Source organism: Pelodiscus sinensis, chromosome 1, assembly GCF_049634645.1.
Source record: "Pelodiscus sinensis isolate JC-2024 chromosome 1, ASM4963464v1, whole genome shotgun sequence".
Taxonomy (NCBI): Eukaryota; Metazoa; Chordata; order Testudines; family Trionychidae; genus Pelodiscus; species Pelodiscus sinensis.
The window spans coordinates 56331514-56349868 of record NC_134711.1 but is presented as its reverse complement, the minus strand read 5'-3'; the positions used below and the strand labels follow the sequence as shown (position 1 = coordinate 56349868).

The following is an 18355-nucleotide window of genomic DNA, read 5'->3' as shown; positions in this document are numbered from 1 at the left end:
GTTAAAATAGTTGTTTATCTGACAAATATTTTTTAGCTTTTGTCTGAATTTATGTAGGTGCTGGTTCTGATTTTAACATACATTTCTCCTCAAAGACCTAGGCTACGTCTACACTGGCCCCAAATTCCGGAAAAGTCATGCAAAGCAGGTAAGTCAGAATAGGGAAATCCGTGGGGGATTTAAATATCCCCGCGGATTTAAATAAACACGTCCGCCGCTTTTTTTCCGGCTTGGGGAAAAGCCGGAAAAAAGCGTCTAGACTGGCGCGATCCTCTGGAATAAAGCCCTTTTCTGGAGGATCTCTTATTCCTACTTTCTTATTCAAGTGGAACGAGGTGTACCGGTAGTTCGGAATAGGAATCCTAGTCCGAACTACCTAGTTCGAGCCCCGTGTAGCCGCGCGGCACAGGGTTCGAACCAGCGGGGTTTTAAAAATGGCGGCTCCCCGCTTATGCTAATGAAGCCCGGGAAATTCAAATCCCGGGCTTCATTTGCAAGTGCGGTATGTCTACATTACCCTCCTAGTTCGAACTAGCGGGGTAGTGTAGACATACCCCTAGAGTGAAGTGATTTACCCCTTGGGGAGCAGAGTAGAACTATGACCAATTCACAGTTTGTCCTCTGGCCTACTCCTGGGAGATACCGCCCAACAGTCAAGATGGATTGTAACGCTATGGGCTTTACCAGTGAATGTTTCAAACAAGGAAACAAAGCCTTACCAGCCATAAAAGAAGCATGGAAATGATTAAAATGCTCCATGATCTGCCTTAGCTGCCTGTTGGTCTGCAGGCCTGTACCAAGACATTGGTTTTGACTCAGAGAGCCTTAGCTGACCTAGGACCTTTCTACCTGAGAGACCACATGGAAGCCAGTAGACAGGTTCCCTAGCCATAGAAGCCAAAACAAAGGCACAACTACACGTCTCTTTATGTCCCATTCTTCAGTTTTATGAGCACAAATGCAAACCCAGAAGAAATTAACTCAAGCTATCTTTCCAACTTCAACCAGATGATATAGGTTAGAGATACATCATTCACCTAGGAGAACTGAGCCATCTTTTGCACAGTCTTCTCCAGCCAACCCCACCCAAATCAGCCATATAATAAGTTACTTCTTGCCTTTCACATGTGGACCATCTTTACATGTTATCACATCACTTCTTCTGTGTGATATTGCCTTGGCATATGAAAGTTTTACTCCTTTACTTTCATATTACGATGTAGAGGATCTTTTTCTTTTAAATAGTGCAGGATACATAGATTTGATTGGGTATTAGTTGAAGTAAATTTCAAGACTCATCCAGCATTAGGAATCTTGAAATGAAGATTTTATAAGGCCTTCTCAGGTGCAAGCATTGACATTATAATATCCACAGCTCTCATATTCTGCTCCAATCATGTTAATTTAGACATTCTAATTCTGGAATCTGTATTCTCACAGAGCAGAGCAAACTGAGGGTATGTCTAGACTACAGGGTTTTTTTGAAAAAAAGTGGCCTTTTTTCAAAAAAACTATAACTGCATCTAGATTACCGCCGTGTTCTGTCAACAGTAAATCGACAGAACACAGCAGTTTTGTCGACAGTGGTAAACCTCGTTTTACAAGGAAGAATGCCTTTTTCAACAGAGATCTGTTGAAAAAAGGTGTATGTGGACACAAGGAGCCAGTTCTGTTGGGAAAAAAAGGCCTCCAGGAAGAAGACCTGGTGGACAGTCTAGCCTTTATGTGTAGAGCATTTCTGTGGTTCCTGGCCACAGCCTCTTAAAGGCACAGGCACCCAGATAGTCCTTGCTGTCCAGCAGCTAGCCAGAGCACCCATGCTAGCCTTGCCAGACAAGTCCCAGCCTTAAGGCCCCCCTGGCCCTTCTCGGGACAGAGAGGAGGACCCACCCAGGGGCACCAAAAGGCAGGCACCAGCCTGGTCAGGGCCAGAAATTAAAAACCTGTTGGAGCTCTGGTCTCAGGAAGAAGCCCTGCAGACACGCCGCAGGAATGCAGACATCTAGGAGCACCTGGCCCAGGGACTGACCACCAAAGCACATCACCCCCGCACCATGGTACAAGTGAGCGCTAAGGTCAAAGAGCTGTGGAAAGGATATGCCAAAGCCCAGGACCAGAGTTCCCACTCTGGGGCAGCCCCAGAGAGCTGCCCTTACTACCAGGAGTTGGAGCAGATCCTGGGCAGTGGGAAAACCAGACTTCACTGTGTGTGGTGGAGTCTGGGTTACCCCACCACATCGTGGACCAACCCCTGAGGGAGGAAGACGAGGCAGGAGAGATGCACCAGGAGGAGGAGGAAGAGGAGGCAGCAGGGACCCTCTCCCAGGAGCTGGTCCTCCAGACCGCAGAGGCCTCCCAGGCATCTGTTGACATGGGGGAGGCAACATCAGGTGAGTGCTTTGAGGGGTCACTACACACGGGCGGGTTGGCAGTGTGGGGGGCCATCTAGTCCCATTGCCACTGTGGGGCCCTGTGAGGCTTTCAGGCTGCTGCCCAACTCACACGCGGTGTCACGTGTAACACCCCTGAGTCTCCTGTCCAAAGGAGAGCCTCTGCCAGCCATGACGTGCCCTCAGGGACAGTAGGTGCACACAGACATTGATTGTCTCCTCCTCTTTTCCTCCACAGCCGGACCCTCTACCCAACAGGGGAGCACCACACCCACCCCACCACCATCCCAGACCCGTGGCACCCGCAGGCACTGGCAGGTCTATATGGACCTGCTGAGGGAGCACGTAGTGGCCCTGCAGGACCTGAACAGGACCCTCCAGCAGAGGACGGAGGCAGAGGCCAAGTGGCGCACCAGGCTGCTGGATGAGCTGGTCCAGCAGCGCACTTCCATCTATGCCACAATGCAGAAGGTCCTCGGCTTGCCTGCCCCTGTCACGGGCACCACTCTTCCTGCACACCAGGCCCCTGTTCCCCCTGCTCCTCCAGCCCCCCTTGCCCCTCTCCTCCAGTCCCCTTCCCCCCCCCCCCCCCAGTCCCTCCTACTCCCAAGCCCTCACAGGCCCAACAGCTGCCCCTCCCCCCTGCCCAGGCCAGGGCTGGCTCTCGCTCCACCCGATCCCAGGATGCAGGAAGGTGGCAGGACCCTGCAATCAGGGAAGCAGCGGCCTACTTGAGCCCCCTCCCCTTCCAGGTTTTCAGTCTCCTACCACCCCAGTTAAAGGACATTTCAGTTATATAACAAAATCTTTATTTTTGACTGACAGATTTACTTTGTTTATAAACAGTTGAACAGTAAGAAGAGAAAGGTGTTTTATACACAGTTCGCACCTGTTCTGTACTGCTAGTGTTTCTAATAAAAAAAAATTCTGTTTACAAAGAAAACCGGGTCTAGGTCCGGAAGAGAGTGAGGGTTGTGGAGGGAAAGGTAGGGTGAACCAGACCAAACCCCCTATGGGGGAGGCCCTGGGGAGAGTCAGTGGGCTTCTTCTGAGAATTTCTCCCTCGGGCCTCTCAGATTTGGACACCAGCCTGGTGAGCCTGGCGGATGGCAGCCATCTGGGGCTGCTGAAATTGCCTCTCCTTCCCATCAGCACCTGTCCCCATCCCCGGCAGGAAGGCCTCCCCTTTCCTCTCCACCACATAATGGAGGGTGCAACATGCGGCCACCATCTCTGGGATGTTGTGTTCGCCCATCTCCAGGCGTGTAAGGAGGCAACGTAATCTCTCTTTCAGATGGCCGAAGGCGCATTCCATCTGGATGCGAGCCTGGCTAAGATATGTGTTGAAAAGCTCCTTGTTCACATCCAGGTGGCCGGTGTAGGACTTCATGAGCCACAGCATCAGGAGGTAGGCCACATAGGCCACTACGCACAACGGCATCTGCACGTCCCCAAGCTCAAGGTGCCGCTGGGGGAAAAATGTTCCTGCCTGCAACCTGTGGTACAGGTACAAGTTACGGAATATGTGGCATCATGTGCCTGCCCCGACCACCCGACACAAATGTCCATAAAGTGTCCCCAGTGGTCGACCAGGGCCTGCAGCACCATGGAATAGTAGCCCTTCCTGTTTATAAACTGGGCTGCTCGATGGGGCGGTACGTAGATTGCTATGTGTGTCCCATCGAGGGCTCCTCCACAGTTCAGGAATCCAAGGGCATCAAACCCGGCAATGATGTTGTCCAGGTCTGTGAGATGGACGAGCCTCTTCAGGAGCTCAGCATTGATGGCCCTCACCACCTGCAGCACGAGACAAACAGACAGACAGAAACCAGGGAGTTAGACAGGTTACCTAAGTGCTTGGGAGGAGAATCCTCCTCCCCAACCCACCCCTTTCCTTGTCAGGACACCTCCCCCCCCCCGAATCAGTGAAGGGGTAGCTGAGGAGTGGCCTCTGGGTGCCATTCCATCCCCCACTCCCTCTTGCCCTTGCCTGGCAGTCCCTCTTTCTCAACCTCCCCACTCAGCGGGGCCTGTCCCCAGAAAGTGACCTACCTCCATCAAGAAGGCCCTGATGGTAGACCTCCCCATGCCAAACTGGTGTCCACGGAGCGGTAGCTCTCGGTGGTGGCCAGCTTCCACAGGGTGATTGCGACCCACTTCTGCAGGGGGATGGAGGGCTGCAGGTAGGTGTCCTGGTGTTCCAGAGCAGGGGCGAGCCAGGCCCACAGCTCCCGGAATGTGGCCTTCTGCATCCGGAAGTTGCGGAGCCAGTGTTCGTTGTCCCAGAGCTGCATGACGAGCCAGTCCCGCCAGTCCAAACTCATCTCATGCCTCCAAATTTGCCTGTCCCCAAAAAAGTTTGGGGGCAAGGATAGAACTCCTGCATCCAGAAGGGGGTGTCCTTGGTGCGGTCCGGGTCCATATGGGGCAGGAGATTCATGACAGAGTCATGCAAATGCAGCAGAAGCTGCAGTATGGCAGCGTGGGGTCATTGCCTGCCTAGGGGCAGCTCAGGCTCCATGGCCAAAAACATGGTGAAAAGCAGAAAAAAAAACCTTGCAAATAAACTGCTGTGGTGTGCAAGGAAGCAGGGCAACCAGAGCAAGAACTGCAGCAGCTTTGCTTTCCCTCTAGGAGGTAGGCAAGCCAGAAGCAGGAGCAGAGCAACGGCTGTCCAGGGGGATCCCTTTAAGCATGCGTCTCTGTAAAGGGCAGGCAGCAGCACCTGGAAATAAAGGCTGCCCCCATGTCCTGCCAGAAGCACTTCCAGGTGCCTTCTTTTGTCGACAGAGCGTCTGGCAGTCTGGACGCTCTTTTTTGAAAAAGTGGATCGATTTTTTGATCTGCATGATGTAATCTAGACGCTCTTTTTCGACAGAGGCTTTTTCGAAAGATACTGTCAAAAAAGCCTCTGTCAAAAAAGGCGTGCAGTCTAGACATAGCCAGAGGCTGCTGGGATGGCACAATCCCAAGTCCTGATTTTACTCATTGCCTATTTTATATCATGTTCTCACATGTGTGTGCACATATACACGTGCACAAGCTAAAGACTGAAGAATGCACATGACTACATCTGTAGAGTGTACACTGGCAAATCCCTAAACTACCTCTGTTCATGTGTGGTGCACAGACAAAAGTAGCATGGGAAAGGGAAAAGAGACATTAAAAAGTGCTATACTGACTCAGGAAGGTGCTTGTCCCATTCATTTCATTCCAAATACAAAAACTACAAAAAGTTGCAACAAATCAAAAATATCTATTTCAGGTCAAACAAAACATGTTGATCCAAAATATGTTTTTAGGCATTTGGGATAGGCTACGTTCACCAAACCAGAGCAGCAGATAATGGTAGCCTTCTTATAACTTTTAGCTCAGTGGCTAGGAGTATTCACTAGGATGTGGAAGACCAAGGTTCACTCCCTATCCTTGGGATGTGGAAAGGGACTTGGGTCACCCATATTGCAGGAGAGTGCTCTAACCAGAGATTTGGGATATTCTGGAGTAAGTATCTCTCAGTTTCTCCTGCTGAAGCTGTTCTTCTCTGTATAATTAATGAACTAGCCTTTGAAGCAAGGGTCTCCCACAGTTGAGGTGAGGCCTAACCACCAAACTATAGAGCCACTATTACTCTCCCTGGGCCAGTGACTAGTCATGATCACTCACAGGAACAGTTCATTGCTCTATTACTGAATACAGATTAATAAAGCACACTGAAACCAAAATTCCAACATCGAGCCTTGGTATTCTCCAAAACAAATTACTATTAGGGTTTGCTAATTTATTTTCATATTTCTATTTTACAATTTCAGTTATCTCCAGTGAGTTTTTAATTTTTCATGTACAGGAGGCCCCCGACTTACGATGACCCGAGTTCCAACCTCCTGCACTTACAAGCATTTTTGTATGTGCGCAAGGGGCTGAACACCCCCGATTTATGTCTTCGGCCCACATTTATGATGGCGCACTGCACCTATCGTAAATGAGGGTTCGAGTTACAATAACCCCCACTTGCGACGCTTCCCCCAGAACCAATTGCGTCACAAGTCGGGGGCCTCCTGTAATGCATTTGTAGTAATTAATTAGCAGGAGACTAGCAAAGTTGTTTGTGGTGTGGCTATTTTCTGCATTTGTGAAAGCAATTAAAATTGTAAAGAGTTAAATATATTATGTAACAGACATTTCATTGGCTTTTGCATCATATTGCCATTAACGTGTACTCTCTATTCAGAATTGCAATGTGAATGCCACTTTTGGAATGAAAAGTAATTAAAAAATCAAAAGCTTTTTCTAAGATTAGTAATTTTTTACCCCTGCTTTAGTGATTTAAACCTGGATATAATGATATGCTCTGCTCCTGCCATCAGATCTGCTAGTACAGATTCCTGTGCCATAATTTTACCATTGACTTCCACAGAAACAGGAGACACTCTTGCCAGCACACAAGATTTAATTGAGATGCATTTGATATTTGGTGTTTTTTAAAAAGCTTCTGCCCTCTGAAGTCATGTGGTTAGGTGTGAATATCAGTTTTCATTTAAATAAAAGTACATTTTTAGTCCTCATGACTGTGGAGGTAAGGCTGAAAATGAGAACTCACAGCTACAACACCAGAAGACAACTAAAAGGAATCCACAAAAGCAGCAAGGACTCCTGTGGCACCTTACAGACTAACCGAAGTGTTGGAGCATAAGCTTTCGTGGGCAAAGACCCACTTCGTCAGATGCATGAATCCAGTTTTTTTTTTAAATACAAGATTTTAAAGATATCATTGTCTGTGTATGTGTGGTGATTCAGGAAGTGTGTTCACAGCTGCAGTTCTGAATGCTCGTGTTTGGTAATACTGGGAGCAGATCTCTGCAGAGTGCAAAAGAGGCTCTACCTGATTAATGCTCAGGCCCTGTCAGCACAAGGTATGTTACAATTTCACCAATATACCAAGGCTACCCATTAAGTTTAAGTGAAGAATTATTTTCATTTGCCTGTAGGACTGGAAATCTAAACTGATCCCAGCTTGCATCCCAACAGAAAAATGTTAAGAATTCTCATGTTAATGTTAAGAATGTTATGACTCATCTAATGATGGCAAAATCTTTCAAGAAAAATTCTTGCATATCTCAACCAAAATATTTTTCTAAACAAATGTTGGCCGTGAGGTTAGAGTGGCAGCAAGAACTGGAAAATTCGAAGTACTGCCAAAGTAACAAAGAGCCTTTCACATATCAATTGCTAGTATGAGGCCAGGCCACATAGTGACCAAAAGGCATTACCACATGACAGCTGAGTAACCTCTGTGAAATGAATTAGTGTGGTCTCAGCCCGCTTCCTAGTGGGGCTACACCAAAAAGCCCCAGCACCAGCATCACATTCGACACTGACTGACACACTTGCTTGTAATCTCAGCAAAGGCTGAAAGCTGACTGGCCCTGAAGACTGAATTATCCCCTCCAGGTGATACCTACTGGGCCAGATTTGAGGCACATTGAAGGGAGGCAGTGATTTCTGCATTCTATCATGCTGGCTAACCTGGCTCATTGTTCCCCTGTACTCCCATGCCTGGCTGTATCTATGTGTTGGCTCTTGTCTTATACTTAAATTGTACAAAACTTTGGGGCAATTTGTTGCATGTGTACACAGAACCTAAAACCTGAGCAGGGTTCTTTGGTGCCACAGTCATATAAATAACATATGTAAAGAAACTTGGGCATCTGCTGCTCATTAATTATTATTTATGTGTATTGCAATAGCATCTTGTAAAACACAAAACAAAAAGAGGTTCTCTGCCCCCAAAAGATGTGCTCAGTACACAGAGGACAGGCCTTCCACTTTCCTGGACTGTCATTACTGCCCCATTTGCAAGCAACTATGTTCATTTAAAAAATATTAAAACAAACTACTTCTTAAAAATGTAAATATCTATTTTGGCTGAATTTCTTTGGAGATGCTTCCTTTGTTTCATTTAACTTCTTAAAGCATGGTAGGCAAAAGGAGTAGTGTTTCTGAGACATCTTTATTGACCATCTTAAGACCTATCTAGCACAAGATATTTCTTAGCTAATCTTGCCTCGTAGGACACTCAATGCTATTTCCATAAATAGTGAAAGAAAAGCAAGCTGCACCTATTCCCTGCATTGTCTGATGTACATAGTAATAGTAAACAGCAGATGTCAGCACTAACTCAGAATGTGAAAGGTTCAAAGAAGTTTCAATATTTTCAGATCATGAACATTTAAATTATGATGAAGTAGTCATTCAAAATGAACAGTCTTGCATATTGAATTGAAGACACTATTCAGCACAGTTTTTAAATGCTACTCCCTTTGTTGTGGTCTTTCCTACCTAGATTTTTATACCATACCCACCCCTGCAACTTGAGGTATGTTTTTTGTTTGTTTTCACTAAAAATCAAGCTCTATCAGCTTTCCCAAAATGGAAACATATATAAAGAACTGGGCTTTGGGTGAGAGCCAGTGGTCTGAAACAGAACCAGTCAAACTGTTGATGAGAGCCATTGCAAGCAACCAATAAGGGACTTGAGAGCTGGGGCAGAGCCAGAGGGCAGCAGGAGATGCACCAGGGGTCAAGATGATGAGGGTCGGAATCTGGAGGTTCTGAGAGATGGCATATCTAGGCTATGAGCTTTACCAGCCACTAGCTGCAGCACAACATTCTGCCATGTTAGGGAAGGTGTGTGATGAGGCAGGAGAAGGATGGGAGAAGGAAAACAAGGCTGACTCTGGCTCAGGTCGCTATTGTCATCTGGAAGCTCACTACCCCCAACAGCTACCAGTCGGTGGGCCACCAGTTCAGCATGGGGAAGTCCACCATTGGGATCCTCCTCATGGAGGTAAGGCACTCTCAGGCTGCAGTCCCTGCAGGTGGAGGGGGAGTCCTGGAAAAGGGGGACCCTAAGGAAATGGGTGTGGGGGGGGGTGAGGGGTGGGAGGTGGAGTTGGGGTGGAGGGAAGCTCCGTCCCCAGGGGGGTTGTGCTGTCCCACCCTCACATAGTCCTGCTGCTGGGTGGGCAGCTCATAGGGGTGACTCCTGCGGTGTCTGAGGGAGGGAGAAGGGGGACGGGCACCTCCCAAGGGCTCAGGCACTCCCTCTCATTCTATGTTTTGTGTGTTTCTTTGTCTCCTTCTGCAGGTTGTAAGGGCCATTAACTCCATCCTGCCACGCAGCGTCATCTGCCTTGGCGACCTGGACCCAATCGTGGCCAGATTTGTTGCCCTGGGCTTCCCAAACTGTGGAGGAACAATTAATGGGACCAACATTCCGATCTGCGCACCACAGCATTGAGGGTATATCTACACTACCTACACTTCCTATTCCGAACTACCATTACTCCTCGTGAAACGGAATAGGAAGCCTAGTCTGAACTATCTAGTTCGTGCTGCGTGTAGCCGCGGGCACGGAGTCCAAACTAGTGGACATTTAAAAATAGCGGCGCCCGGCAATATGCAAATGAAGCCCGGGAAATTCAAATCCCGGGCTTCATTTGCAACTCCGGTTGCCTACATTAACCACCCTAGTTCGAACTAGGGTGGTAGGGTAGACATACCCTGAGCTACCCAGTACATTACCAAGAAGAGCTATTTCTGCATGCTGCTGCAGGCCCTGGTCAACCACCGAGGACAGTTTCTGGACATTTTTGTTGGGTGGTCAGGCTGGGCACATGATGTCCACATATTCAGGAACTCTAGCCTCAGCCACAAGCTGGAGGCTGGCACATCCTTCCCCCAGCAGGACTTTTGTGTGGGGGACGTACAGATGCCACTGTGCATTGTCAGGGACGTGGCCTACCCACTAATGCCGTGGCTTATGAAGCCCTACACTGGCCACCTGGACCCCACCAGGGAACAATTCAACGTGCACCTCAACTGGGCGCACATGCAAGTCAAATGTGCTTTCGAGTACCTCAAGGCCAGGTTCAGGTACCTCCTGACCCACCTTGATGTGGGGAAGCACAACATCCCCATGGTGGTTGCATCCAAGAGGCCCTGAGGGAGAGTTTCTCTGAAGGACTCCAGTATCTCTCCCGAAGGCCTCCCCGATGGGCTCTGAGCTTTGCCCCCCTTTACCTTTCCCACTACAACCCCTCTCTGTTCCCCTTTCCTGTACAATCAATAAAAACAACTGTTGTGAGTGGAACAACAAAAACTTTGTATTTTTTTAACAAAAAGTAATGAGGAGGAGGGGGACAGAGAACCTGGATAGGGGACTGAAGAAGGGGGATCAGGGCAGTGAGTGGTGCATGCCTTGGGTCCGGGGACCTCGATGAACTCAGGGTTGGGGGGGGCCTGGGACAACAGGGGACAAGCAGGGGCAGGGGCTGGAGTTGGGTCAGAACTGGCAGGGGGAGCGGGAGGGCTAGAGTGGGGACAGAAGCTGGGTGTGCCATCACTTCCCAGATAGTGGCACAAATGTTTTTGCCCTGCCACACAAGCTGATCCCACATGTGGTTGCGCCACTTGGTGTCATCGCGGACCTTTTGGGCCAGCGTTTGCTGCATGTCACACAGAATTGCAACATGTTCCCTCATGAGGTCCTCGTGGACCCTCTAGCGCTTGCGGATCTCCCGGGTTCGGGTGGCTTCCTGTGATGTGATGCCGGTGTGTGCTCTGGGGCTGGCTCCTGAGACCACGTACACAGACAGCAGAACGCTGCCCAGGCCAAGCGTGCCAAGTGACGATTGCACCCCATCCTCTCCTAGCCCGCCTCTCCCGCCCTGTGTGTGTGACAAAATGAAAGTACTCACTTGATGATCCCTCCCAGCATCAGATGATCTCCAGGGCCTGGACTACCAGCTCCAGGCTGAGGGTGACAACGCTACCAGTGTCCTCCTCCTCCTGAGCTGTTGTTCATCGTCGTCCTCCTTCTCCTCCTCCTTGCGACCAGCGTCTGTCGCCCACCCCGGAAGGAAGGCCTCCCCTTTTCTCTCCACAATGTTGTGGAGGACACAACATGCCAAAACCACCTCGGAGATGATGTGCTTCTCCATATCCAGATGGGTCAGGAGGCAACTGAACCACACCTTGAAGTGGCCGAAGGTGCACTCAACCTGCTCCTGGCCCAGTTGAGGTGTGCATTAAATTGGTCCCTGCTGGGGTCCAGGTGGCCAGTATAAGGCTACATAAGCCACGGCATCAGGGGGTAGGACGCATCCCCCACGATGCACAGTGGCACCTGCACATCCCCAACGGCAAAGTCATGAATGTGCCCACCTCCAGCTTTCCGTAGAGGCTGGAGTTTCTGAAAATGTGTGCATCGTGTGCCCTTCCAGACCACCCGGAAAAAATGTCCATGAACTGTCCACGGTGGTCGATCAGGGCCTACAGCAACATTGAGAAGCAGCTCTTGCCGTTGATATATTGGGACACTCGATGTTCGGATCAGGATGTGGGTCCCATCAGTTGCTCCACCACAGTTTGGGAGCCCCAGAGCAGCAAATACTGCCACGATGGGGTCCAGGTTTCCTAGGTGGATGACCCTCCGCAGCAGGATGGAGTTGATGGCCTTCATGACCTGCAGCAGGAGACAAACACACAAAACAGAGAAAGCTCATCTAGACTACGCTAAAGCGTCAAAAGAGGATATGCAAATTCAGCAGGAATTTGCATATCTTCTTATGATCTCACTTTTGAAAGCAGAGCTTTCAAAAGTAAAAGTAGTCAAGACGCATTTTTTTGGCAACCCCCCCCCCCTTCAAAAGTGAGATCAGAAGAAGATATGCAAATTCCTCTTTTGACACTTTAGCATAGTCTAGATGAGCCTAGAATGAAAGAAGGGGTGCCTGAGACCTTGGAAGGTGTCCGCCCTCCACCCATCCCACCCCTCAAAACCTCTTGAGCCACCCACTATGAGGCCACCCCCCCCCCCAGAAGCGGAGCTGTGTGTGATGGCGGGATGGCACAACCCCCCGTGGATGGGGTTTCTCCCCCACCCCCACTCCACCCCCCCACACACACAACCCCCCTTTCCCTAGGGTCCCCCTTTTCCAGGACTCCCCCCATTCAGGGACTGCAGCCTGAGAGTGCCTTACCTCCATGAGGAAGGCCCCAACAATGGACTTTCCCATGCCAAACTGGTTCCCCACCGACCAGTAGCTGTTGGGGGTGGTGAGCTTCCCTATGGTGATTGCAACCCGCTTCTCCAGGGGGATGACAGTCTGCAGGTGGGTGTCGCGTCATCGGAGGCCAGGGGCAAGCCAGGCACACAGCTCTGAAAAGGTGGCCTTCCTCGTGCAGAAGTTTTGGAGCCACTGCTTGTCATCACATTTCTCCATAACCAGCTAGTTCCACCACCCTGAACTGGTGTCCAGACTCCAGACACGCCTCTCCAGTGTCAGTTGCAGTTGCAAGGGTGTTGCTCCTACACCCAGGGAGAGGGTCCTAAGAATGACCTCAGGGTCAAGCTCGTGCAGGACCAGGAAGGCAGCCAGTACAAAGTGCTACAGAAACTGCAGCATGGCCATGTAGGGCCATCGCATGCCCAGGTGCAGCTCTGGCTCCATGGCATAAAGACAAAAGCTGTGGCATCCAAAAAAGCAGGGCAACCACAGCAGGCACTGAAAGAGCTTTGCTGTCTCTCGAAGAGGTAGCAAGCACACAGCAGAAGCAGAGAAACAGCTGTCCAGGGGGGTCCCTTTAAGAGCGTGTCTCTGCTAGCCTCCGGTACCAGCACTCGGAAGGAACTGGTGACCTAAAGCCCTACCTGAACTGGATACGGGTGGCCTTTTATGCATCCGATCAGTCTGGACACTCTCTTTGGGGAAAGTGCATTGCTTGTTTTATGTACTTGGCCAGTGTGGACACTCTCTTTCGGAAGAAGTTTTTTTCAGAAGACCTCTTCCAGAAAAGCTTCTTCCAAAGGAAGCCTGCAATCTAGATGTAGCCTCAGAAAAAAAAGAGCAAAATCTCTTGTGTAATATTGGCTATTCCATCCAGGGTCCACAGGAAAGTTAACAAAAACCTGATAATCAAAGGTTATCAAACATTGCCCAACAGATAAGAGAATCAATATGAACACTAGACTTCTGGCTATTCCTGGAGGGATACCTTCATCACGAAAGACTAGTACAATCCCTTGCTGTGCCTATCAGAGCTAGGTTGTTAAAGAGAGGAAAGATCTTAGAGTCTGGCAAAAATTGCATCAGTACAACCTGGTCAATACCCCTATTTAAAAAGTGAAGGTTTGAGATCTGGAAGTAACCAGCCAACTTGTCAAACTCACAGGACACTACATTTGCAACCATAAAGGAACTATTTCTTTGACATGTATCTGCCACATTTTAATCAAAATTCTCGATCCAAAAAGATGTGATTCTGCTTAAGTACAGATAAGTAACGTCACAAATGTCATTCACCATTTGCAAACATATCATTAACTGCAGGGTTTTGAGATTCTGGGTAAACAGAACAAAAGAAACCCTTTCATTTCCTTAATGCAATCTTTCTTTATATTGCAGTTTACTGTTTGATTAGAACTACCATAAATCTATGTCTCTATTCTGCATTAATACATATGCTATATAAAACTAACTAAAGGAAACTTCAAAAATGTACTCTTCGTGAATGCATAGCTTACAATTTATGTGCAAATGAATGATCTGGTTCAAATTTTTCAACCAGCTCTTCAAAGAAGATCCAAAAGTTCATGAAATGCTGTTTAAACTAGAAGTGTGATCGTTCTCTCAGCTCTGCTACTAACACTTTATTAAATGTCTGTCAAATGAGATGTTGGAAAATTCAATAAATCCTTTGTACTTCATGTGCTTATGATTGATACCAGGTGTCACAGGATGCCCTCTGCATCCTTGGCTAATATGCCTAACACTCAATAGGCATTCTTGTCTTAAAGCAGATAAAATATCCATGAGTCCAATATATACACAAAACTACATCACTGAGATCGCTTTAGGACAATACATTTTTTTTTCAGTCTCATTCTACAAAGACATGACATAGTGAAATTCTGAAACAGATGTGACATCCATCTCCTTTGCAACATAAACTATAGCTCTTGACTGTCACTTTATATATATGGTTTAGCAAAAGAGTATCTGACATGATAGTAATAGCTGAGGGTATGTCTACACTATAGCACTAATTCGAACTAAGCTAATTCGAATTAGCGCAGCTAGACTTAAAAACTAATTCGAATTAGCATTTTGCTAATTTGAACTAGCGCATCCACACTGATTGGATGCTGGGTCACATTTAAGGGCAGCTGAAACCAGTTCCAGCAGGGCATCAGGTCAGTAGTTACTTTGTGTGGCTGCTGTCTGAGGCTATCTGAGGCTCGTGCTTAAAGGGACCCCCCCCCCGGACAGCCGGTTCTCAGCTTTTCCGCTTGCTTTCCAACCTCACCGAGGGACAGCAAAGCATTTTTCTCTCCACCTGCCTGTGTCGGTGCTTCCCATTGGAGATGCCACTGCAGTTGGCAACATGGAGCCAGAGCTCACCCTGGGCATGCTGCTCCAGTTTTTGGACTTGCTGCTGCAAGCTGCCAGCAATGGGTGGAGGCTGCCTTGCACCACCTGGTGCACATCAGCTCCCTGCCTCTCCCCCTGGTCTCTCTGGGGGTTGTGGAGGAGCAGCAGCAGTGCCCGGACGCCAGTGTGCCCCGTCGCATCTGGCGTCTGGACACCAGCAGCGACTGGTGGGACCGCATCATCCTGGAGCGCTGGGGAGATAGACAGTGGACCCAGAACTTCAGGATGAAGAAGGACACCTTCCTGGAGCTCTGCGAGTGGCTCGCCTCTGCTCTGCAGCGACGGGACACTCACATGAGGCCCGCCATCCCCCTCCAGAAGCGTGTGGCTATCACCCTGTGGAAGCTCTCCACGCTGGACAGCTACCAATCCGTCGGGAACCAGTTCAGTGTGGGGAGATCCACTGTCGGAGCAGTGCTCATACAGGTATAGCACCCACCAGCCACTGGGCCGGGGGGGGGAGGGGGACTACAAGGGGGGGAGGGGTAGGCCGCCCCAAGGAAAACATGGGGGGAGGAGGCGAAAATGCCCCACACCGGAGGGTTTGGTCTGTTCCAGCCGTACTACACGCCGCCCGCAGGGGTTGCTTCTGGGAGTGGGGTGCAGGGCAGTGCCAGGGAACGAACACTCCCAGCCACCCGGGCGCCCCAGTGATTTGCGGTTTGCTGTGTCCTTCTGCAGGTGGTCAAAGCCATCAACTGAGTGCTGCTCTGCAGGGTGGTCCACCTCACCAACCCAGACGCCATCATCCAGGGGTTCGGCACCCTCGGTTTCCCCAACTGCGGGGGGGCCATTGACGGGATGCACATCCCCATCCGTGCCCCGGAACACCAGGCCTCCTAGTACATCAACAGGAAGGGATCCTTCTCCATGCTCCTGCAGGCTGTGTGTGACCACTGGGGCCAGTTCACAGACATTAATGTGGGCTGGTCCAGAAAGGCACACGACTCCAGGGTGTTCCGCAACTCCTCAGTGTGCCAGAGGCTGCATGCCGGGACCTTCTTTCCCAACCGCCACATCAGGGTCGGGGACGTGGACATGCCCGTGTGCCTGGTGGGGGATGCAGCCTACCCCCTACAGCCCTGGCTGATGAAGCCGTACACCTCAACCCCTCCTGCCGATCTTCAATGTCAGGCTCACCAGGGCCTGCATCGTGGTCAAGGGGGCCTTTGGATACCTGAAAGCCTGATTTATGTGACTCCTCATCCGCCTCGACCTCGCCGAGCACAATATCCCTCCCGTGGTGGCAGCATGTTGTGTGCTGCACAATTTGTGCGAGCAGAAGGGGGAGGCTTTCCTGCCAGCCTGGATGGCTGAGGCTGACCACATGGCTGGCCAGTACGCACAGCCCCACACCGCCTCCATCCGGGAAGCCCTGTGGGGGACCGTCCAGATCCAGGAAGCCCTGAGGGAGAGCTTCCGGGTGGAGGAGGAGGACTGAACTCTCCCTGCATGCTCCACTGGGGCCTTCTTCTACCCTGCCCTCCTTCCTCTTTCCCCTCCCTAACCCCCCTTCCTAATGCCAAATAAAGACACCTGTTTTGCCAACAAAAATCTCTTTTTATTTTACATAACTGGGGTGGGGGCAGGGAGAAACCTGGGAGGAGGGAGCTGGAAGGGGAGGAAGGGAAGGGAAAAGCTCATGGTTGGGGGTCCTGCTGGCTCTCCCATCTCTCAACACTGTGGCTGTGGGGTGTCGGGGGGGAGTAGGTGTGGAGGGTGGGGCAGGAGGGATGGGGGTGCGGAGGAAGCGGGAGGGGGAGCAGGGGTGGGAGGAGGAGAGAGAGCTGGGGTGGCTGCAGGGGCTGGAGCAGGAGGAGGCAGGAACCTGTCCACCAGGGTCTGGAGGTGATCTCTGAGGGCACGGCCCTGCTCCTCCAGCGCCTCCAAGCTCCGCTGCCGCAGCCGCAGGTCCTCCCGGACCCAGTGCTCCTGGATTCGGGTCTGGTGCTCCAGTAGCCGCAGGTGCCACCTCTGGTAGTCCTCCAGGTTCCTGGTGCTCCTGCTGGCCCGGGTGCAGGTGGCTGTTGCAGATGGGGTGGTGCACCCTGCAGTTCCAGGTGCTGTGGCTGTGATGAAACAAGAGCAGTGGTCAGTTCTCCGCCGGGAACACGGAGGGTGAAACTCAATCCCCTTCTGCAAGGTGAGGTTGGCATGTGGGAAACAGTCCAGGGCCCCTGCATGACACCCAGCTGCTGCTCCATGGTGGGCAAGGCCCAGCCACACGGTCCCTGAGCTACCTTTCCCCCCACGCCTCCCATACACATAAGGGGAGCATGATGGCACTCACATGTGGAGGCCTCTCTGGCCTCGGACGACACAGCTGATGTGCTCTGTGGGGTGCCTCGGTGGTCCTGGGTCGGCTCCCTGCAGGCTCCTGGCTCTCGGCGTCCTCCTCCTCCGTGTCCAGGATGGGTCCCTCTGCCCCGGGGTTGATCACCACCTGGGGGGCATAGACGGTGTGAGCCCCCAGGATGCAGTCCAGGGCCTCAAAGTGGGGGCAGGCCTCCGGATCAGCCCCTGGCTGGGAGGCCCTGGAGTAGGACTGCCGCAGGTCCTTGACCTTGCAGCGGACCTGCTCCTGGGTCCACATGTGTCCTCTGGTGGCCAGGCTGGCAGCCATGCAGCTGTAGACAGCCGTGTTCCTGTGGCTAGTGCAGAGATCGTGGACGTTGGAGGCTTCCCCCCAAACCTTGATGAGGTCCACGATCTCCGCACTAGACCAGGCAGGCACCCACCTCTTGCAGCCCCAGGCAGGCTCCTGGGAGCCACCAGCCTGGTCCTGGGAAGAGGCGAAGGGCTGGGTGGCAGCGGGTGGCTGACTCATCCCATGCCAGGTGCAGGGTCTACTGGCTGGGTGCTGGCAGGCTTGCAACTGGCATGAGCACCGTAGTCAAACCGTGCCCCTTTAAGGGCTCTGGGGCCAGGAGGGGGGCAGATGAGTTTCCCTGGTTGTGCCCAGAGTGGCCACCAGGGCAAGCTGGGAAGGGCTAGCCTCCCACTAGTTCGAATTAAGTGGCTACACAGCCCTTAATTCGAACTACTTAATTTGAACTAGGCATTAGTCCTCGTAGAATGAGGTTTACCTAGTTCGAATTAAGCGCTCCACTAGTTCGAATTAAGTTTGAACTAGCGGTTTGCATGTGTAGCGCCTATGAAAGTTAATTCCAACTAACAGCTGTTAGTTCGAATTAACTTTGTAGTGTAGACATACCCTTAGATCCTCCAGGAATGAACAAGGGTGAGTGCATTGGTACTACTACTATTTTTCTGTCCTGAAATACCATACAGGGGAACAAGTTCTGCTGTGTTACGCTTAAGTAATCCTATACAGAGAACAGAATTTGGTCAGTTATGTCCTATTAGAGATAAGTGTCTTTTATATGGTACTTAGAACAATGTTTTCTACTCAGTGAAGACTTCTGATAAGTTACTTTCCCTTGAGCCTGCACAGCTCTGGATTCTATTTTTTTT

At 50.7% G+C, this 18355-nt stretch overlaps 2 long non-coding RNA genes across 2 annotated transcripts in view; both read right to left on the bottom strand.

Moving 5' to 3' along the window:
• Positions 1-12694, bottom strand: part of LOC112546340 (uncharacterized) — a 171833-nt gene extending 159139 nt beyond the window's left edge. The window contains exons 1-2 of the long non-coding RNA XR_012904348.1: positions 12431-12694; positions 11147-11913 (exon numbers count right to left, since the gene is read on the bottom strand). This is a non-coding gene — a long non-coding RNA (uncharacterized LOC112546340). The remainder of the gene's footprint in view (positions 1-11146; positions 11914-12430) is intronic.
• Positions 12695-16468: 3774 nt separating this feature from the next.
• The window catches only part of LOC142829660 (uncharacterized), a 44478-nt gene continuing 42591 nt past the window's right edge, over positions 16469-18355 (bottom strand). The window contains exons 2-3 of the long non-coding RNA XR_012904325.1: positions 17172-17324; positions 16469-16950 (exon numbers count right to left, since the gene is read on the bottom strand). This is a non-coding gene — a long non-coding RNA (uncharacterized LOC142829660). The remainder of the gene's footprint in view (positions 16951-17171; positions 17325-18355) is intronic.